Source organism: Oncorhynchus masou, chromosome 22, assembly GCF_036934945.1.
Source record: "Oncorhynchus masou masou isolate Uvic2021 chromosome 22, UVic_Omas_1.1, whole genome shotgun sequence".
Lineage (NCBI taxonomy): Eukaryota > Metazoa > Chordata > Actinopteri > Salmoniformes > Salmonidae > Oncorhynchus > Oncorhynchus masou.
The window spans coordinates 42,522,117-42,546,003 of record NC_088233.1 but is presented as its reverse complement, the minus strand read 5'-3'; the positions used below and the strand labels follow the sequence as shown (position 1 = coordinate 42,546,003).

The 23,887-nt window shown below is 42.6% G+C and overlaps 1 long non-coding RNA gene across 1 annotated transcript in view; it reads left to right on the top strand.

The window, feature by feature from the left end:
* Positions 1–23,887, top strand: part of LOC135509529 (uncharacterized) — a 60,334-nt gene that overhangs the window by 13,717 nt on the left and 22,730 nt on the right. Inside the window, exon 4 of the long non-coding RNA XR_010450943.1 lies at positions 14,970–14,990. This is a non-coding gene — a long non-coding RNA (uncharacterized LOC135509529). The remainder of the gene's footprint in view (positions 1–14,969; positions 14,991–23,887) is intronic.

The following is a 23,887-nucleotide window of genomic DNA, read 5'->3' as shown; positions in this document are numbered from 1 at the left end:
TCAAAACTATGAAATAACACATATGGAAAAACTTTTAAACCAAAACGTGTTAAACAAATCAAAATATATTTTCTTCAAAGTAGCCACCCTTTGCCTTGATGACAGCTTTGCATACTCTTGGCATTCTTTCAACCAGCTTCATGACAATTATCTACTTGATTCTGGGCAGCTTTTAGCAAAATGCAGAAATGCATTATTGCCTATATGTCTGTGGCCATATCTTTTTCACACTCACATATCTGGTGGTGTAGCTGCACTGTACAGTACCTAGACATTTGAGTTTGCTAGCGACCAAGAGGTTATGAGTTCGAGAACCATTGGCCTGGTACATCCAATCAGAATGAGATTTTCCCCACAAAAGGGCTTTATTACAGACATAAATACTCCTCAACACCCTCCAGCATGGTATTGGCACACCTCCTCAAAACGTGAGACATCTTTGGCATTGTGTTGTGTGACAAAAAACAAATTCCAGAGTGGCCTTTTATTGTCCCCAGCACACCTGTGTAATGATCATGCCTTTTAAACAGCTTCTTGATATGCCACACTGATCAGGTGGATGAATTATCTTGGCAAAGAGATAAGCTCACTAACGGATGTAAACGAATTTGTGCACAAAATTTGAGATAAATATGTTTTTTTTGTGGATGATGGATGATATCTGAGATCTTTTATTTCAGCTCATGAAACATTGAACATGGGACCAACACTTTACATGTTGTGTTTATATTTTTGTTCATTATATTTATTTATTCTTTACGGCAAAGTCCAGAAATGTATTCTTGCCTATCTCCATTATGTCAAGTGCAGAGGTTATGAGTTCAAATCCCAAGGGAGGTTCAGTCCCAACTAATTATCGTCTGTCCCTTAACAACTGAATCTAGCTATAAAAATACAGTAACTACTTGTAGATGTACAGTTTTGTCACCGCAACTAGACAAAAACATCCAGGGGACCATGACTGTTTTAATTGAATTAAGGTCAATTATGCTTTTCAAAGTAAAATATTGTGAATTACATTCCACACCTGGGTTTTCACAGAGCTCTATTTTCATTTATTCCGACCACAGCACCGCCAAGGTTTTGATAAACAGAGTTGGCACTTGGATTGGAACCTGTGCTATGCCCACAAATAAATTGTTAATTTACATCAAAATCAACATTTTGCAATAGCCATCTCGGTCTCTGGACTTGAACCCCATTGAAGTACCGTGGTTTGAATTGAAGAGGGCAGTCCATAAGGTCAGACAAAAGATATGGAACGATTCTATGTGGAGGAACGGTCTAAGATCCCTCCCAATGTGTTCTCCAATCTCAGAAAACATTTCAGGAAAAGGCTCAGTGTTGTTATCCTCGCAGGGGGAGGGTGCTAGAGTATTGAAAACAAGGGTGCCAATAAGTGTGAACCTTTATCTTGAGATTTTATTTTATTACTTGTTAAACAAAATCTCTTTCTCTGAGCATATGTATTAGTATAAATCATACTATTTCCTAATTTTGTTAGTATACCATATGCTGTGGCTCAGTAGACTATTTGTATTATTTATTATATACAGAAATTGAGAAAAATACTGTATTTTCCCATTAATTAACATACAATTATGATATTTCAGAAGCTATTTTGATTTCTTTTTATAGATAGAGTCATGAAAGTACATTGAGATGAGTTACTGCTTTCAATAAATGTAAAATATTAGAAAAATGGCAGAAATTCAGGTTTTCATCAGACAGTGATGATACAGTATGTGTGCCAGCAAATACATTTATTTTGTGTGATTATTGCGTGTCTGTCTAGTAGGTACTGTAGAACTGTATTGGAGAGTAAAAACAAAGGTTCCGTCACGTGCTGAGTCGAGTCGAGCAGTTTAACAGTTAACACAGGGACAAAGCCAGGCCTGCGCAATGCATGCTGGGAAGTTTGGCTGCCAGACAAATTGCTTTGCAAAGTTTCAGCCGAAACTCTTGCTTAAGGCTGAAAGTGAGAGTGGAAATGAGAGGAGCAACAAATGAGAAAGAGAGAGAAAGATGGCTAAAAGCATTGCTGAAGCATGGAGAGAGACATGGGACTGTACAGTACTCACCAGAAGAAACAACATGTAGAACTGTGGTTTACTTCTGTTGATGGAGAATATTATTGATGGGGACATTTTTACTATTCTGCCTTTACCACAGCCCGAATTGAATTAAATACATTTGACACATTCTTTCCCACCATCAAAATGACAGAGGAAGGTGCAATGTAGCATGTTGTTACATAGGACTGACAACTTTTATACCTGAAGATGCACAAGTTGAAAGATTTGCACGAGTAATTTACATTGTGCAGTGATGTAGCATGTAGCTAGGAGGAAGGTTTAAATCACAATTCGTTTTGAATTTGTTCTTAAATCTAATGTTTGTATAAAAATACACAAACAGCAAACTATGTAACATAATTGTATTCAATTGTTACACACGTTATTCAAATGTGCACAATAAAGATTAATAATGTAATAATAGTCCTAATTCAATTGAATAATTTATCCTATCAACACTGGAAGTTGGAACTTCCAACACAGGTTGTGATGAAACACAAGTTATTTTAAACACAATCTACAGATCTTCAGATTCCACATACAATTCACTACACAGTATTATATTTTTAAATCAGTTTTGTATTTTAAAATCTTTAAAAGAGTCCCACAACAGGTTTTGCTACCCAGTAGCTATATAGTTCTGTCTCGCCATTCTTAAGGACCTTCATCTGTCTGTCATAGAGGTGTGGCTGGTCCATTAAAAGGCTGTGTGTGTAATGATGGGAGCAGAAGAGAGAGGAGGCTGAATATAGAGACTGGCACCTCTGTGGCAGCCTGGTAAGGCTCTCTCTCTCTCTGAGTCTCTTCAGCGTCCCCTCGTTTGGCTCTCACACATTGTGCCATTCAGCCCGAGACCGTATATTCACCCTGTTCTGAGACTAGGCAGACTGCTATTGTGTGCGCAAGCTCATTTGAATAGCCTTCAGTATTTTGTGTGAGCAAGTCAGGGCTATTTGCATTTGTCACAAAGGTTTACAGGTCAATTGAGGCAGGCTAGAAAAATCACACATGCCAAGGAGAGTGTTTTTCTCCTCTCTCTCCCTCCATCTTTCTCTCCCTCTTTCGCTCTCTCTCTCTCTCTCTGTCTCTCTCTCCCTCCCTCACTCTCTCTCCCTCCATCTTTCTCTCCATCTCTCTCTCTCCCTCCTTCCCTCTCTCTCTCTCTCTCCCTCCCTCACTCTCTCTCCCTCCATCTTTCTCTCCATCTCTCTTTCCCTCCTTCCCTCTCTCTCTCTCCCTCCATCTTTCTCTCCATCTCTCTCTCTCTCCCTCCTTCCCTCTCTCTCTCTCTCTCTCCCTCCTTCCCTCTCTCTCTGTCTCTCTCTCTCTGCCTCCCTCCCTCACTCTCTTTCTCCCTCCATATTTCTCTCCATCTCTCTCTCTCCCTCCTTCCCTCTCTCTCAGTCTGTCTCTCTCTCCCTCCTTCCCTCTCTCTCTGTCTCTCTCTCCCTCCCTCACTTTTTCTCCCTCCATATTTCTCTCCATTTCTCTCTCTCTCCCACCTTCCTTCTCTCTCTGTATCTCTCTCCCTCCTTCCCTCTCTCTGTCTCTCTCTCTCTCCCTCCCTCACTATCTCTCTCCCTCCATCTCTCTCTCTCTCCACCTTCCATCTCTCTGTCTCTCTCTCGCTCTGTTGATTATATAGAGCTACGGGTCTGAAATACTTTTGTTGGCATCCAGGGTGCCAGCTGGGGATCAGTTAGTGGAGAGAGAGGTGTGCGGTGTGCCAGCCTTCCATTCCTGCCCTGTTGGCTGACAGACAGACAGACAGACAGACCACAGACAGGCTGGACATGGTGGGTGAGGGAGGCTGGTGCCAGGCCAGCAAACCAAGACAGCACTCAGACAAACACAACTAATCCCTTTAATTTGCCAAGCTCTATGGGCTCCCTATTGTGTGTTGCTAGTGTGTGAGTGCATGTGCATGCATGTGTGTGTGCGTGCGTGCAAGTGTGTGTCGCATGTGCGCATGGGGATGCCAGTCTCGGAGAACTTTTTTGAGCGTGGCCGGGACCTCATACACAAGGGTTGATATGTTTGTTTGGGTGTGCTGGTGTGTTGTACTTCTTCTGTCTGCTGCAGTGCAGCCCGATAGAACCCATATAGTGAAGAAGCAGTGTGCTCTATTTCACATGGTGTGTTGACAGGATAGGGGTGTGTCTGTCTCCAGCACTGTGCTGTACGCTGCACTGTGCTGTACTGTGCTGTACTGTGCTGTGCAGCGTGTTCGTCGTCAGTGTGTGTGTGTGTTCGTCAGTTGGTGGATGATGCTGACAAGGACGATGTGACGTCTTCTCAGCAGACAGTGTGACAGTGGGAGCTAGGGCTGGGAATTACCAGGGTCCTCTCGATTCTCACGATTATAGGTATTGCGATACAATACTGTGATTTTATTGCGATTTGATGTTCCAAACATATTACTCACCATATGTCTGCTGCAGACGAACAAGAGAGAGTCATGAGAAAACGTGTTTTGATCAGTCATGGAAATATACAGTGGGGCAAAAGGGTATTTAGTCAGCCACCAATTGTGTAAGTTCTCCCACTTAAAAAGATGAGAGAGGCCTGTAATTTTCATCATAGGTATTTTTCCTTCATAGCTTGTTCTCCATGTTCTTTTTAAATAGGGAGCCAGTTTGTTGTCAGCACTTACAGTGGGGCAAAAAAAAGTATTTAGTCAGCCACCAATTGCGCAAGTTCTCCCACTTAAAAAGATGAGAGAGGCCTGTAATTTTCATCATAGCTACACTTCAACTATGACAGACAAAATGAGAGAGAAAAAATCCAGAAAATCACATTGTAGGATTTTTAATGAATTTATTTGCAAATTATGGTGGAAAATAAGTATTTGGTCACCTACAAACAAGCAAGATTTCTGGCTCTCACAGACCTGTAACTTATTCTTTAAGAGGCTACTCTGTCCTCCACTCGTTACCTGTATTAATGGCACCTGTATGAACTTGTTATCAGTATAAAAGACACCTGTCCACAACCTCAAACAGTCACACTCCAAACTCCACTTTGGCCAAGACCAAAGAGCTGTCAAAGGACACCAGAAACAGAATTGTAGACCTGCACCAGGCTGGGAAGACTGAATCTGTAATAGGTAAGCAGCTTGGTTTGAAGAAATCAACTGTGGGAGCAATTATTAGGAAATGGAAGACATACAAGACCACAAATAATCTCCCTCGATCTGGGGCTCCACGCAAGATCTCACCCTGTGGGGTCAAAATGATCACAAGAACGGTGAGCAAAAATCCCAGAACCACACGGGGGACCTAGTGAATGACCTGCAGGGAGCTGGGACCAAAGTAACAAAGCCTACCATCAATAACACACTATGCCCCCAGTGACTCAAATCCTGCAGTGCCAGACGTGTCCCCCTGCTTAAGCCAGTACATGTCCAGGCCCGTCTGAAGTTTGCTAGAGAGCATTTGGATGATCCAGAAGAATATTGGGAGAATGTCATATGGTCAGATGAAACCAAAATATAACTTTTTGGTAAAAACTCAACCCGTCGTGTTTGGAGGACAAAGAATGCTGAGTTGCATCCAAAGAACACCATACCTACTGTGAAGCATGGGGGTGGAAACATCATGCTTTGGGGTAGTTTTTCTGCAAAGGGACCAGGACGACTGATCCGTGTAAAGGAAAGAATTAATGGGGCCATGTATCGTGAGATTTTGAGTGAAAACCTCCTTCCATCAGCAAGGGCATTGAAGATGAAACATGGCTGGGTCTTTCAGCATGACAATGATCCCAAACACACTGCCCGGGCAACAAAGGAGTGGCTTCGTAAGAAGCATTTCAAGGTCCTGGAGTGGCCTAGCCAGTCTCCAGATCTCAACCCCATAGAAAATCTTTGGAGGGAGTTGAAAGTCCGTGTTGCCCGGCAACAGCCCCAAAACATCACTGCTCCAGAGGAGATCTGCATGGAGGAATGGGCCAAAATACCAGCAACAGTGTGTGAAAACCTTGTGAAGACTTACAGAAAACGTTTGACCTCTGTCATTGCCAACAAAGGGTATATAACAAAGTATTGAGATAAACTTTTGTTATTGACCAAATACTTATTTTCCACCATAATTTACAAATAAATTCATTAAAAATCCTACAATGTGATTTTCTGGAATTTTTCTCATTTTGTCTGTCATACAGGCCTCTCTCATATTTTTAAGTGGGAGAACTTGCACAATTGGTGGCTGACTAAATACTTTTTTGCCCCACTGTATATTCGAAATGGTGACATTTGTGCGATCGGTTTTCTATTGCTCATTTTCACGTCACATCAGTCATATAATTTCACCTTGTAGGACTGTGGGTCAATTAGCCTTGTCAGAGTGGGCGCCCTGATTCTTGTTTGTGAGCTAGGCAGGCTACTGCCTGGGAAGGTTTCCCACTCAGAAGTACAATATGGGGAGGGGGCGGAGGTAGGTTGACCTCAGATCTCCCCACTGGAACCCCGAGGTAGGGGGAGTGGGGGAATCTATCAACTAGTGCACCTCTAACTTTGTACAGAACTAATGCAATTAGTGTTTGTGTGTTTCTTGTTTGAAGTAATAATCAGGTTCTCTTCTTTATAACTGTGTTATTCTATTTGTGTATTTGTGTGAAGTGGGATTTGTGCAATTTAGTTTTACTTGTGTGTTTGTTGTTAGCAATAGGGTAATAGTGTAATAATTTGATTATATCTTTTATTTGTATTTATATACTACAATTTGTTTATATTTGTCTTAGTTACTTCTTTTTGATATTTATGAGTCTTATTTGTGTATATATATTTATATAGTTTTAAATGTTATGATGATGTATTTGTGTGATTCCAAATGTCTGAATAATGCAATTCACTCTGGTCTTGGTCTTGAATCGGTCTGGCTTTAGGTGGTCTCGAATATAACACTGCCTTTAGGTATTTACCCCAGTTCTTCCTCATTATCTGAACTTGGCTGGGGCATGAGGACAGGGTAACCCAGGTCATCTTTACTACACCACCTCGTTCCCTTCCTACCCCTGGCCGGCACATGATGGCACTCGATGCCAGACCCACCCCTCCCTCTCTCACTCTCGTTCTCCTCCTCCCTCCCTTCGCCGCGGGCAGACTCAGGCATGGGATCTCCATCTGTACACAAAGGAGCCTCCTCTATCTGCATACGCTGCACATAAAAGAGCCTTTTGTCATGGGCTCTGCACACATGACCGTCCGCCTTTCACCCCCTGGAAAAAAATACCAATCTCTCTCTCAGTCAACCAACTCCACCCCCAATCGTCCCCAGCCCCCCAACCCCACTCCCTCCCTGCCAGAGTTACGTCTGCAGCAGAAATGATTAAACACTCACTTTAAAAAAATAAAGAGATGCATAAGTGAGCTATACCTCCCTTATTACTGTTAAGTGATTTTCAAGTTTTTATTTTTCGAGATGCTCGTCAAGTCTCAATTTCTCGCTATGTACATTTCGAGTTTTGCTCTCTCGCCCCCCCCCCTTTCTCTCTTGCTCTCTCACTCTCCCTATCTCTCAGTTTATCTCTCTATATCTCACACTCTCTCGCTCTCTCCTTGGCCCTTGTTGTGTGCAGCACTCACAGTAAGTCACAGTGAACTACAGCATCTGCTGTCCTGAAATATGAATGCGCTCTAGTTTTTGTCTCTCCTCCTCTCCCGTCTCTGACATTTAAGTGAACTGAATGGGCATTAGTGTTTGGTACCATGCCCAGTTATCACCCCCATTACTGTGGCAAAAGGCACACTTGGGATTGCAGACTGTCTGAGAGCTGCTGGTTTTCACACTGCCAATTGTGGAGCCGTCTGTCTTTTCACCCTCCTGTCCTGTAGTTGTGAGAGCTGAAGAAACAGCAAATTGGTATGAGCCTGTCAGAAAGGAAGAGAGTTAGTGCCACTATGAGCCTCTGCCGTCTGCACTCTATGCTCCGGTGTGCTTTATTGAACAGGTCTCGATGCGGATCTGACCTGATAAAGACCTAAGGATTCAAATCGTCAAAGTACATCGGAGCATTGGAGTCTCTACATTTTACTGAGCATATATGTAATGATCTCCGGCACCTGTTTTAAAAACATTGAATGTATGTAATACTGCATATTTCATATGGTCCTATACTTGATGTAAACATGGCCATTCAGCAAAGGTGCTTTCCTGCAGTTTCCTGAGTCCAATGAGCTGAATTTCTCAAGAATTGAATCCAATGGATATCTGCCATTTTGGCAGTGAATGATGACAGATAGATATTCCGTTGGGGAAGAGTCAGAGTCAGTTGGGGAGGGGTAGAGAGTGTAAGTAAGGAGACCGTGGGGACACACGCACACTGTTAAGTGCACGGGCCATAAAAATGCTTTCCTCAGCAGTTCCCCCGAAACACTGCACTGATGCCTTCGCTTTCTGTCCAAATAAGTGTGGATTTTGGAACGCTCCTCCAGCCCATCTTGCTGTCACTGCACAGCTGGTGCCGGAGCTGTGCCATGCAGGAGTGGAACTGTTTTCCGTACAAACAGTGCCATGCCCCCTCCCTGACCCCTGTGTGGTGTGAGAGGTCAGGGGCTGCCATGTAGCCGACTGGGATAGCCTGTCCACACCTCTACCACACCCTGATGGGAGGGCCAAGGAGTCATCTCCTTTCCGTCACAGACAGTCAGAGGGGCAGGCAGGCAGGCAGGCAGGCAGACAGACAGACAGACAGACAGACAGACAGACAGACAGACAGGCAGGCAGACAGGCAGACAGACAGACAGGCAGGCAGGCAGACAGACAGACAGGCAGGCAGGCAGACAGACAGACAGACAGACAGACAGACAGACAGACAGACAGACAGACAGACAGACAGACAGACAGACAGACAGACAGATGGCAGACAGACAGATGGCAGACATACAGACAGACAGGTCTGCCGGGGTATGAGTGGTTTAGTTCACACTGGGTGTATATCTAGTGGGTTAATTTATAGTGTGAGACAAATTACAGGGATTGAAAATTACAGACGTGTTTATCTTAAGAGTTTTTGGGACAATACTGTAAAATATGGTATGGGGACTTAAAATGTTTTTTTGCTGTTTAGTTTAATTTGATGTTTTAGTTTTTTTTATGTTGGTAACTGACACCCATGCAGATTGCCGCACAGAAATTGTACACCGCTGAACCGTAATGCTGAATGTTATGCTCTTTTTTTAATTGACCATTATATTATTTCACAAGAAAAAAATTAAAAAACGTACTTTGATGTCACGCAAGTAGTTAATAACAAACACTCCGTTCGTTGAATTGCTCACCAAAACATTGCCACGTTGTCAAGTTTCCTCACTCATCCAACCGCCCCCCCACCCCCACACACACACACACACACACACACATTTTTTTTTTTTAAGCCAGTCGCACCTGGACTGGCAATTTTAAAAACATTACAATACATTCATTACAGAATCCACAACACACTAAGTGTGTGCCCTCAGGCCCATACTCCACTACCACTTATCTACAACACAAAATCAATGTGTACGTGTGTGTATAGTGCGTGTGTTATCATGTGTGTGTATGCATGTGTCTGTGTCTATGTTTGTGTCTCTTCACAGTCCCCGCTGTTCCATAAAGTGTTTTTTTCATCTGTTTATAAAATCTGATTCTACTGCGTGCATCATTTACCTGATGTGGAATAGAGTTTAATGTAGTACTGGCTCTATGTAATACTGTGCGCCTCCCATAGTCTGTGCTGGACTTGGGGACTGTGAAGAGACCTCTGGTGGCTTGTCTTGTGGGGTATGCATGGGTGTCTGAGCTATGTGCTAGTAGTTTAAACAGACAGCTCGGTACCTTCAGCTTGTCAACACCTCTTACAAAAACAAGTAATGAGGAAGTCAATCTCTCTTCCACTTTGAGCCATGAGAGATTGACATGCATGTCATTAATGTTAGCTCACAGTGTACTTTTAAGGGCCAGCCGGGCTGCCCTGTCCTGAGCCAACTGCAACTTTCCCAAGTTCCTCTTCGTGCCACCTGACCACACGACTGAACAGTAGTCTAGGTGCGACAAAACTAGGGCCTGTAGGACCTGCCTTGTTGATAGTGTTGTTAAGAAGGCAGGGTAGCGCTTTATTATAGACAGACTTCTCCCCATCTTAGCTACTGTTGTATCAATATGTTTTGACGGCGACAGTTTACAATCCAGGGTTACTCCAAGCAGTTTAGTCACCTCAACCTGCTCAATTTCCACATTATTCATTACGAGATGTAGTTGAGGTTTATGGTTTAGTGAATGATTTGTCCCAAATACAATGCTTTTAGTTTTGGAAATATTTAGGACTAACTTATGCCTTGTTGCCCATTCCGAAACTAACTGCAGTTCTTTGTTAAGTGTTGCAGTCATTTCAGTCCCTGTGGTAGCTGACGTATATAGTGTTGAGTCATCCGCATACACAGACACACTGGCCTTACTCAAAGCCAGTGGCATGTCGTTAGTAAAGGTTGAAAATAGCGACCTCCGTTTGAGACCGCCGAGCCAGCTAGGCTAGCTGGGCTTCCGTGTTTCTCCCTCTCTGCAGAATCTGGAGGGATCCCAGGACAGAAAGCAGCGCTCACAGCAACTATGCCCAACAGAGCAGCAGGATCCAACATAAAACAAAAGTATATCAAAACACTGCCAGCTTTTAGGGCGGCAGGGTAGCCTAGTGGTTAGATTGTTGGACTAGTAACCAAAAGGTTGTAAGTTCATATCCCTGAGCTGACAAGTTACAAATCTGTAGTTCTGCCCCTGAACAGGCAGTTAACCCACTGTTCCTGGGCTGTCATTGAAAATAAGAATATGTTCTTAACTGACTTGCCTCGTTAAATAAAGGTACAAAAAAACCAAACAAGGTCTCTCGTTTGACAGCGGTCAACAACAAACAGACTTCGCGCTCAGGTGATGTCTGTTTGGCTCGAGCATTTCTCACAATTTTCTCTCATTAGTGGCTTATTTAAGCACAACTAAGGACTGTTCTTATGCACGACGCAACACGGAGTGCCTGGATGCAGCCCTTAGCCGTGGTATATTGGCCATATACCACAAACCCCAGAGGAGCATTATTGCTATTATAAACTGGTTACAAATGTAATTAGAGCAGTAAAAATAAATGTTTTGTCATACCATGGTATACGGTCTGATATACCATGGCTTTCAGCCAATCAGAATTCAGGGCTCAAACCACCCAGGTAGAATACATGATAGTGGCAACAAATGGAGTTAAGTTGGAAATAGGAATGGTAGGCTACATTCACTGGTTGAATGTGCAAGACAAAACATTGAAGTGAATTTGAACAGGGTATGGTAATAGGTGCCAGGCCAAGAACTGCAACACTGCTGGGTTTTTCACCGTCAACAGTGTCCCGTGTGTATCAAGAATGGTCCACCACTCAAAGGACATCCAACCAACTTGACACAACTGTGGCAAGCATTGGAGTCAACATGTGGAATGCTTTCGACACCTTGTAGGGTCCATGCCCTGACGAATTGAGGCTCAATATTAGGAAGATTGTTCCTAATGTTTTGTACACTCAGTGTATTTAACCTATTGATTTTATGCAATGAAATATTCAAAGTAACAATTGCTCAACAAGTCTGTGACAGTGGTTGCGGGAACGTTTTTGGGTGTGCCCTCTTGTTTGAGCACATGCCTCCCCCAAAAAGTCTGTGCACCCGCCCTGCAACAGTCATTTCGGGATCTACTGTGTTTGCCTGGTACAGAAATGAAATGTCAAATTCATTCTGATCCATTTCAACTGTGATTTTCTCCTCAATGAAATGAGCTCATTCGGGAGGTGCTGTTAACACTGGAGGAGTGTTACTGCTGTAATTCATCCCACTGCCACAGTCGCCACTACTGTTAGACCAGCAGCTGACAGAAACAGCAACGGCACCTCTTAACTGGACCTGCTGCTGCAACACAGTTTCATATGCTGTGTTAGTTCCACTGTGTTAGTTCCACAGTCATAGTTCCACCCCCCCCATGTAATAAAGCCACGTCAGATTTAGACAGTGGCAATGTATCTGCCAGACAGTGAGCGATTTAGGTTTGGTTAGTGTTCTAAGTAGACAGGAAGCACAGTCTGTGTGTTAAGATATGGAGAAAGAGCATGCAGAGTGTATGTGTGTTAAGAGGTGTGTGTTGTGAAGCAGAGACAGCAAACAGGGAGTGTGTGTGTGACTGAAATCGAGAAAAAGCACATGGAGAGTGTGTAAAGAAGTGGGAGGAGAGTGCTAGTAGCAGCCATTGGGCGCCTAAGGTTCGGCTGGTTGCCGGGAAATCCTCTCGGAGTCCTCTCGGCCCTGTCCACATGCCCGACAAAGGTGCTGTGACATGGCAAAGAGTGGTCCTCGTTCTCGGTAGTGGCGGGCAGAATTTCCCCCACAGCACCATTCTAATGCCAGGCTCGCCCGCTCTTAGCTTGGCACAGGGGAATAATGAAAGCGACTGGCCCAGGCTGTAGCCTGTGTGAAGGGTGTACTAGCAGCTAGCAGACCTCTCCTCAGAGGGGGAGCTCAGGGATGTAGGAGACCATGGTTCCAGACACATATCGGCTGGTTGTAGTGGTGGTCAAGCATGGAGGGAAAGGAGACCATGGTTCCAGACACATATCGGCTGGATGTAGTGGTGGTCAAGCATGGAGGGAAAGGAGACCATGGTTCCAGACACATACCGGCTGGTTGTAGTGGTGGTCAAGCATGGAGGGAAAGGAGACCATGGTTCCAGACACATACCGGCTGGTTGTAGTGGTGGTCAAGCATGGAGGGAAAGGAGACCATGGTTCCAGACACATACCGGCTGGATGTAGTGGTGGTCAAGCATGGAGGGAAAGGAGACCATGGTTCCAGACACATACCAGCTGGTTGTAGTGGTGGTCAGGCATGGAGGGAAAGGAGACCATGGTTCCAGACACATATCGGCTGGTTGTAGTGGTGGTCAAGCATGGAGGGAAAGGAGACCATGGTTCCAGACACATACCGGCTGGTTGTAGTGGTGGTCAAGCATGGAGGGAAAGGAGACCATGGTTCAAGCATGGAGGGAAAGGAGACCATGGTTCCAGACACATACCAGCTGGTTGTAGTGGTGGTCAACATGGAGGGAAAGGAGACCATGGTTCCAGACACATACCGGCTGGTTGTAGTGGTGGTCAAGCATGGAGGGAAAGGAGACCATGGTTCCAGACACATACCGGCTGGTTGTAGTGGTGGCATCAAGCATGGAGTGGTGGAAAGGGAAAGGAGACCATGGTTCCAGACACATACCGGCTGGTTGTAGTGGTGGTCAAGCATGGAGGAAAGGAGACCATGGTTCCAGACACATACCGGCTGGTTGTAGTGGTGGTCAAGCATGGAGGGAAAGGAGACCATGGTTCCAGACACATACCAGCTGGTTGTAGTGGTGGTCAAACATGGAGGGAAAGGAGACCATGGTTCCAGACACATACCGGCTGGTTGTAGTCAAGCATGGAGGGAAAGGAGACCATGGTTCCAGACACATACCGGCTGGTTGTAGTGGTGGTCAAACATGGAGGGAAAGGAGACCATGGTTCCAGACACATACCGGCTGGTTGTAGTGGTGGTCAAGCATGGAGGGAAAGGAGACCATGGTTCCAGACACATACCAGCTGGTTGTAGTGGTGGTCAAACATGGAGGGAAAGGAGACCATGGTTCCAGACACATACCAGCTGGTTGTAGTGGTGGTCAAGCATGGAGGGAAAGGAGACCATGGTTCCAGACACATACCGGCTGGTTGTAGTGGTGGTCAAGCATGGAGGGAAAGGAGACCATGGTTCCAGACACATACCGGCTGGTTGTAGTGGTGGTCAAGCATGGAGGGAAAGGAGACCATGGTTCCAGACACATACCGGCTGGTTGTAGTGGTGGTCAAGCATGGAGGGAAAGGAGAATTTACTTTTTATTGTTATGCTTCAACAGATCAGGAGAATTTCTCTTTTTGCTTTTCTGTTGGTGTTTGTTCTTCGAATCTATGTATTTTACCGTAAGTTAAGGTTAGTTGATTTTTCTTTGTAAGAGTGTGCATTGTCTTTTGAATAATGCATTTTTATATGTGTTGTTGCGTCATGTCAACGATGATCACTGATAAATGTTTAGATTTAGCTGAGAATGGGCAACAAGGCCCAATATAATGGTCCCTTGATGTTATTCAAAAGGCATATTTCAAATCATATGAGCTTAAATCATTCGTGTTTAATCAGATAAAATAACAATGTAATCTTCATTGTGAAAACCTTACTCATCCATTTCAGTGTAATAATGTAGAATTTAACATGCAACTTAATTTAGAAAAGGCTGCATAGGTAATTTTTCAATTTGAATTTCCTGTCAACCTTTCTGCTCAAGGTCAAGATAAATTCACTTTGAACCTACCCCCTGATATGTTATAGCCTTTTTTATGTTGAGGAGCTCTGACCTTTGCTATAGTGGTGTTGTTGCTATACTTAGACTGTACTGTCCACACAATATCGGCTTCCCGAAGGGCCATGAGGAGGGTCATGTCTAGATGGTATACAACTTTTGTCATTTTAGCTAACCCCTTTCCTAACCTTAACCTAATTCTCCTAACCTGCTACCTTAATTCTCCCGACCTGCTGCGTAAGTTCTCCTAACCTGCTACGAAAAATCCATTTTGACAAAAGCTTTATCTCTTCTGGACAAAACGCATAAGGAGTCATCCCTACAATCTGGGTGTTTCCCGCTTCTGAAGGTTGTCCATTTTGAGATCTGATATCGGATGGGATCCATTTTGTTTTGCAAGCTCTCAAGCAGAATCTTTCTCTCTCTCTCTCTCTCTCTCTCTCTCTCTCTCTCTCTCTCTCCCTCCCTCCCTCCCTCTCTCCCTCTTTCTCCCTTTCTCTTTCATTGTCTTCTCAGAATCCGGTGAGGCACAGCAAGGTGAGTTTAGCTCTGATGGAATATCATATCTATTTGTCTTTGCTCTTGTTGAAGGCCATATACTGTACATTCGGGTCACTGTTTATTTGTGTTTATTATGTTTCATTTCACATAATATGTATGTAAGTTGTGAAGTTATGTATTAGAGTCCCTCCCTATTAGCTTTTGATGAAAGTTTTTGCGTACAGAGGTGACTAAACACAGCGAGAACCAGCCAAATGCAACAGAAGTTGGATGATAAAAGGACAATAATTTATTTGTGTAATAGTGTAAGTACTTACATATGCTATAGATGTAACAAAAAATGACTTATCTTGAATATTCCCCTGCAAACCAATGGTAAAATAGTTTAAAGTATTTGAATGACTGAACTCTGAAGTACTCTATGCATGAAAGCAATTTATAAGCTCATATTGAATCATGAATCTTGAATCTTGTACTTTAATCCAAAATACCTTGACCTTGACCTTTCATTGGAAACTTCAAGTTTATGAAAAGCATCTCTGTCTAAAGAAAGCATCAATACATGGTTTGATTATCACATAGCTCATTACTTAATGACTGCCAGCATATTGGTTTGCTGGAATTTCACAGATCAATACATTCAGATATAAAGATGTAGATGTGAAAGTGTTAAATGTTTTTGATAAAATGTTAATACATTTTGCAGTAGTAAGTGAATAGGTATAATTTGCAGTGATGATACTGTGCAGTTCAGTTTCATAAATCCAATGATTATTTGTACTTGTAAATATTGTATTTCAATAAAAAGGATTATTACTCATTGCTTTTCAGGCGCATTGGAAATGTGAAACAGGTTGGCATGAAAATAGAGTCCTACTTTGCCTGAAGGGTGCGCAAGGAGCTTCTTTCCTTTGAATAAATGTTTTATTGGAAAATATGCTATTTTGAAAATGTGTTTTTCAAAATCCCTGTTCAATATAATAAGTGTAAATAATTTGTTCTCATTCTTTTTGCAATTCCAATCATGGGAATATTCTCAGCCTTTTTGTTGGCAGGCAAATAAATAATGACTTACAATTTAGCTTTAAAAAATATATATATAAACCACAATGTGTTATTATTACACAATGATGAAGCGGATTTGAATTGTTCATGTGCTTGGCAAATTGAAACAGTTTATTTTGTATAGCCCAATTTAAGTTAGGAGTAATTTCTTCTTACCCGATTGATATGCACTCCTATTTTGTGATATCAATTACTATCTAATCAATATATGTACAATTATGTATTCATTCCGTATTAATCATATAGTAAATCTAAGCTATTTGTGGTAAAAAGTGACGCATTTTGATTTTGAGTCAGTACAACATATTTTATTATTACTGTATTGATATTTTTTCCAATTACCTCTGGCCCTTCATTATAAATGTATTCGAAATTGTATTGTCATTAGAAAGACATTATCACTAATTGTCAATTCAAATATATGGATACTATACTTTTATAATGTTATTGTGAACTGTGAACCCATTTAAAATATACAAAAATATATGTGACTAAAAGTTAACCCGAAATGATAATACCACATTCTTGTTAGTGATACAAAATCAAATGATTTAGTAACAGTGTTCTTCATGCCTCGTTTGTAAAAAATAATAATAATCCAGAAGTCATTGAATTAGTTGTGAAAATATATATTTTTTAAAGTTACACTTGAGGGGTGTCGGTGAAGGGAAATATTTCACAGTTGCACTTTTCTTTAACGTTGTATAATATTCAAGTGTAAACATGTAAAGCACATACCCGTCTAATTTTTAAACATCACCATCACCATATTTTTCTCAGTCCCATAATATTCACATGTTGTATTTGTTTTTCAGCAGAAAATGTTATCATGACATTATGAGTGATTGCATAGTAAGGACATCCAATGAAATGAAACAATGTTTAGTTTCAATCATTTTTATTTAAGCCTTCATTTTGACATATAGTAATGCTGAGACCAAAGTATATTTTACAGATGAGCCCTGTATACACATCAATATTCATATCAATACATGAAAGCAAAACAAAATCATAGAAAACAAACATTATTCAGTAAAAAAGATCCTCAAATCAGCCTTTTGAGAGGCCTTGGAGATGATATTCCTACAATCAAATTGCAAAAAAAATAAAAAACTACAATTAGATTTAGTTAATTCAGTGAAGATGGAAGGGATCTTTAGAATTAGCCATCCCTGAGACCCGGTCTAGTATCTTGTACATCTGTAATGAATATGTCGGTTTACTCTGTCAGGACATGTAGGGTTAAGTCAACTTTCACTTGTGCACATAGACACAATTCATTTGTCACCCACTCAATACATACGTGTTAATTGAAGACAGAATGTGTGAAAAAAAAGCATGGGCTGTTGAAGGAGTGTATCATATCGTGGTAGTTTTATCCAGGGTATCAACACTGGAAGTCTTCTGTCCACCATTTTGTGATCAGAACTTTATCTAAATGCCCCCATTTTATGTGCTGTGTCACACTTGCAGCGCAGTAATATGGCCGGTCATTTTGAGGGACCACTTCTATTGAATCTATTGTTGTATAGGGTATAATGATTCATGAACATTGTGAAATGACACGTCACACACAGACACACATTAGATAATCATAAATACTTTTGAAAGGACATGCCCGATTTCAAGTTCAAAAGTTTCCCATATTTTAATTCTCATGGCAATACTACAAAAAAATGATTACAACTATTTGTAATTCAGAATGAATACTCAGTAATTGCAGTGATTGTTTTTTCAAGTTTGTATAGATAAGAACACGTATTGCTCATTTTTTCCAGGCAATGTTGCACCCACCCCTTCCACTCTCTTCTAGTGTGTCCGTTTTGTGTGTTATCCAAACACATAGACAGAAAGGGAGAGTGGCGGTCACACTCTGCTGCCTGAAGTGACAGGCCAGAGGTCAGAGGTCATGGGGTGTTAATAACACGTGATGTGTAGACCCTGTGAGTGACGTCCCTCAGGGGATAACCCCCTAATCGGCATTAGTTAATGTGTTAGTAATCTTTACCTTCTTAAAGCAAACAGCACTAGGCCCTCAATGGGTCTGCCTGGCCTCCCGTGTAACGCTTTTGACCCCAGGGTCATGGCCTTTGTTCCCTGCTCTATGGGGAGTGCCCTCAGAGGTCTCTGGTGTAATAGAGAAGTTGTTTAGACACGTGCGAGGCTGGAGCAAGACCACCTCATAGACTCACTCGGGCCCCTGTTCCTAGAGAGGGAGACCAAGTCTTTCATCCCTGCGTACGTAGGGCCAGCCGGCATTGTGGTTTGGTGTTATCCTCCTAAATGGCTTCCTTTAAAATATCAATTGTTTCTGTGTTATGTGTCACTGTGTGCGTCTGGTATCCTGAGGCATTGGGGGTTCCTGATCCTGCACAGTCAGAAATCTGGGTTTTTACTCCTGTTGGTGACTGATGGGTAAAGGAGTGTAGATCATGTCTGTCTATGGGGAGCTACTGCCCACTGCAATTTCATATTCATCAGACTTCCTTTCCTTTCCATTTCCTGTGTTTCTAGACACTAAAGAAAAACAAACGGGCTCCTAATTATTTCTTGACTCCCCTCATCTGACCTACATGGAATATCAAGTGTTAAGTGTGACAGTTTTGAAAAAATGGGTGTACAGTGACTGTTACTCTGTGACTCCTCTTATGTATAAAATGATGGAGCATAAAAAGTTTACGAGTGAGAGAGAAAAAAAAAACATTTCAATGAGATAAATCAGAGAATGCCATGATTATAACTTTTGCATAGATTCTTTATTGCATTTAGTTTGAACTTCCCTTGGCCAACACTTTCATTTGAGATGTTCTTTCCTGTGTGTTCAGCAGTGTGCATTTGACAATTACCCATACTCAAGAGAAAGGTTCGAAGTGAGATCTCGATTATGGAATCTCTAGATTTGGCACAATCGGGAATTAATTTTACGGCAAAATAACATGTGATTTCTTACACGTTAGTTTGTAATGATAAGATCAAACACGTGTACTATCTAAAGTTATACTTCTGTAGGGCCAGTTAGAAAAAATATTGCAAGAGCTTTTTACCATATATACTAGTGAAATACTACTGGGTTAAAATCTGTCGAATGCAGTTATCTGTACAGGATCTTCATATACGGTTATTGGATATTATTTTCATTGTTTTGTGATAGATTGAAATTACCAAAGACCACAAAGCAGTTCTCATATTGATTGTGCTTAAAGGCCCAGTGCAGTCAAAATGAGGTTGGAATAATACTGTGAAATTGTGAAAATTATGATAATGCCCTTTAGTGTAAAAGCTGTTTGAAAAGACCGCTTGAAATGTAATCTTGTTTTGGTGGGATGGTGTTTTGGCCCTCCATGGTGACATCACCATGTGGTAAATTAGTTAATAGACCAATAAGAAAGACATTTCCAAAAAGCTCGCCTTCTCAGACCACTCCCAGAAGGTCCTAGCAAAATTCTTGCTTGAGAGATTTACCTTTGCTATGTTTATTTCTTTTTTGACTATTTTAATTGAAAACAATCACAGTAAGGTACTTAATTGTTACCCAGAAATAATTTGATATTAAGATAAAAATTACTGCATTGGACCTTTAATATTTTATGTTGAATTATGAGTTTGTATTCCAAATACTTCATTCCAAATGTATATAACCAGCTTGTCAACTAAGAGTTAAAAGACTAGACAGAGACAAAATGTTTGATGATTTTTCCTGGAGTTGCTATGGTTAGCTTTTTGCAAATGTGTAGTATTTTGGATACATTTTATCAAGCAAAGTTACGTTTTGAATGTATCACAATGCTTTACAATTCTGTATGAAGCCTGCAAATGACATGGCGGCTCCGCCATTTTGTTGAACATTTCCTTGGATGGGACTGAGGGACTGAATCTGTATTCTCGCGTTGATTGCCAAGCCACAATAACAGACATGTTAGTTAGTGTTCTACTCTGATCATGTTCTCCTTCACCCTCCTCTCACTGTGTGGATTTGTAGCATTGCAAAGCATAACCAGGAACATAGCTTCAACTTACAGGTTTGATATTCACTTCATCAACCATTTTAATCCAAGTTGATATTATCTAAAGTTAATACTGAGTAAGATGCATAGCATATCATTATTATAGCATATCATATTTATTAACAATACGGTTCAACAATCCCTTCAAATACTACAGACGGAATAGTTACATTTTACCTCCCTGTTCTTCCTCCAAGCTTTTTTTCTGTTGTACTAGAACATCATTTCTTTAATAGCCATGTTGTTTGCCAAAGTTCTTATACACACCTGTGTACGATTGCGTTCCTTAAATAATATCTTAGTTGAAAAATAACTTCATGAAAACCTGCCATGTTAACATTGCTTCATTTATTATTTGAAAAGTGTTTAAAGAAAGCATGGTTGGGGTCATTTACAAATGTAAAACACAAGGTATAGATGAAATAAAACGGCATGTGATTAATTACAGACAAATGCAACCCAAGTAGAGAAGAGGGGAGTGAGGTAGAGGCACACAGTGGTAGAAAATTGGCAGGCCACCCAAAACCAAAACCTTATCCTCAAGTGAACTCGTTGCAAACACTTTAAGTGCACGCTAAGCTAAATGATAACTGCAGACAGTTCCAAACCAACCACATCTCAAACAGATTCATAGTTACATGTCCATTTCTCTCCTACATCCTCTACAGAACCTGAACAGGGCATACAATCAAATACACAATCTCAACATACATCTACCGTAGCCACAGACTGTATGTGTCAATGCATAAGCTTAAAACCAAAGACGTGGATTTTTCAATTGGCTAAAACACATGGCGAGATGTGACGTGAGGCTACACTGCTTTGGATGGGGTTCTAGGGATCTACTGTAGCTCAGGCAGACACATCCAACCCGGTGTATCTCGTTTTTAAAAAGAAGACTATAAAGACTGCTAATAACGCCCTAACTCAGCTGGACCATTTCTTCAGTAAGTAAACACAAAGAGTGTTATTTTTGTTTTGTCCCTGCTAGCGGCAGGTCCATTGAATGTAGCCACCTGTGTCTTATTGAACCTTGTTGTGAAGAGAGGCAGGAGAGGAGAGGGGAGAGTCCTCGGAGTAAGCGAGCGGAGGAACCGGTCGTCTGTTGCCGTGCCGTTCTAGTGAGGGAGCCAGCGAGGAACGAACGGGTGGTGGCGTTAGGAAAGTGCTCCTCAAAGACCCACTCTGCAGATGAGATGAGAGCCCAAAACAGGAGCAGCCATATTGGCTCGTCCCGTCTGAGCTAACCGAACAGCACAATGTCATCCACAAACCAACAGAAAGCTACACACAGTAAACGAAGCAGAAGAATCGTTTCCCCCACCTTTTTCTCTGCTAGGCATGCAATCCCCTGCTATACTTTTCATCTGGCGTTAAAGACACAAGGCATCAAAATAAGTCCAGAACAGGAGACTTGCAGAGATTTGACCGTTTTTCCCTTTTCTGTCTTTCCTATTTCGAGCTCCTGATACTTCGGGACAGAGAGGGGGGAAAAAGTTCAAGCGTGTGAGCCCAGCCTTTGCCGTTATTTGGAACCAGAGCCAAAAGAGGCAGGAAGTTGTTTTACAATAGTGTTATAGTAATCTGCCACAAATGGGAAAAGCCCAACGCTGGTCGCACGGTGGAGAAGGTGGTGGGACAGAGAGAGGGAGGGAAAGAGGAAGTATGAAAAAGACAGAGATAGAAAAAAAAAAACGAAAATCAAAATGATAATCGGTATGTACTAAGATGGTGGAGGACTGGTCCGCCGTGCTGTTTTGTAGTGTGTGTGTGTGTGTGTGTGTGTGTGTGTGTGTGTGTGTGTGTGTGTGTGTGTGTGTGTGTGTGTGTGTGTGCGCACGCGTAAACGGCAGGGTGTAGGGTGGGTGGAGCGCCCCACAATGAAGGATTCTAGATGATTCCAGGGTAAGGGATAGTTTAGAAGCAAATATACTCAACAATCTTTTCCTATTTGGACAAGCTATCCTGTGCCTTTTTAGCCAGGACAAATCAGAACCCCTCGTGTTTTCTGTGAATTCTCAATCACGTTGTAATCACAGCAGCTGTTTTTCTTCCAGAAAAGCAGTGAGGTCTCACCCAAAACGCTTATCAGGCGTTTGACTCCTTGCCAACATCGCTGTAAGGGTCGTGCGATGTTTAGCCCCTCGGAGAAGCAGAGCCTGGGCAGGAAGAGGACCGTCTTACTGTGCTGTAACTCTACTAACCCCGCTCTCTACCCTGCCACGTGCTACACTACAGTATTATACTCAAGTAGCTCCCATTTTTCCATATCTGCTCTTTGTCTTCTCAATGCTGCTTTCACGCTAGCTGCTGTGGCATGCTAGAGTTCATACTTTCTGTCCGTGAGCCGTGGCTGGCTGTAGCATGTGATCCAGACAGACTGTTGCAGCTTGACAAGAGGGAGAGCTGCAGTACTGTACTGTACTGTACCAGATAAGGTTAATCATTTAACCTGCTCTCAGAACTGTTGCATATTTCAAATGTCCTTATGCAGGGCAGTCCACTCTGAGTGTTAGTACGTTCTCTTTTTTTCGTTTCCTTATTTTTAATGCTCTTTTCTGTAGCTGATTGCCGGGGTGCAGAGAGTGCTAGTATGGCGTGACTGTGTACACTGCGTCTGCGCACTGCCAGAGGAGTGCATTTCTGTGTCATTCTTCCTCCTCTACCCCCTCCCACCCTCGACTGCTTTCCGCCCTCCCACTCTCCCCCTTCTCTCTCTCTCCCGTCTCTCTCTCCCCCGTCTCTCTCTCTCTTCTCTCTCTCTCTCTCTCTCTCTCTCTCTCTCTCTCTCTCTCTCTCTCTCTCTCTCTTTCCCTCTTGGTCTCCGTCTCCCACCCTCCCTCTCTCAAGTGCATATACAGTTCCTTGCCGTGTTGGACGTGTGATGAAAAAGTGGCTGGCTCTCGTTCTCCGCCGCACCTCCTATTTCATCATCAGTCGAGCTTTTCTCTCCTTCACTCTGCGCTTGCTGCCTCGTCTCTTCTATCGCTCGCTCCCCTGTTCTCAGCTCCAGCCGCACGCAGGGGGGGGGGGAGACTCGAGCTCTGTGGGGAGAAAAAAAGAACAAAGGTTTGCTGCTATTTCTACAGTCAGGGCCTCCCCACAGCCCGCCCTTCCATAGAGGAGATTTTTTTATTTTTTTTACTACTTGCTGGATTTTAACCCTCTGCCTCCAAATATCTACACAACGGCTCTGCAAAAACTGGCAACAAGTAGCTTTTTGGGGGGCCTTTCCGTAGTTTTGTGCGGCAATTTTTGCATCACTTTGGACCTTGGTGTTATTTCTTCTTTTGGGGTGTTATTTTTTTCATCTGCATTGATACCCCGAGTTTTATATTTGTATTCGAAAGAGTTTTGGCGGTGTTTATTTTCGATGTCTTCTTTTTTTTGTCGCCGTTTGGTCGTGTTTGTAATCTCGCCACGTGATGAGCCTTCTTCCTCCTGTAGCTGTGTCCGTACGGGCGTCATTCCTACTGGGTAAGGCCCTCTCTCTTTTTCACGCTCTTCCTTCTAGTGACTGTCTGTGGATGACAAGCAGGAGAACGTGTCCGGTCTCTGAGCGTGTGGTACGTCTGCCTGTTCACAGACGTGCCCTTCGTGAGCGCCATCAGTTCTCTCGCCTGGAAATACTGCACCTCCCTCTTCTTCCTCACTCTCGCTGTTTCTCTCCCTCTTGCTCCCTCTCTCTCCCTCCCTCCCTCGTTCTCTCGTTCTCTCGTTCTCTCTCTCTCTCTCTCTCTCTCTCTCTCGCTGGCTCTTTTTCCTAACAGGGGAGTGAGTGCTGTGCTGGGCTGGAGCTCTTTCTGGGACAGGAGCCAATTCCAAACAAAAGACAGGAAAAGGCAATGACAGAAAAATGCAGCG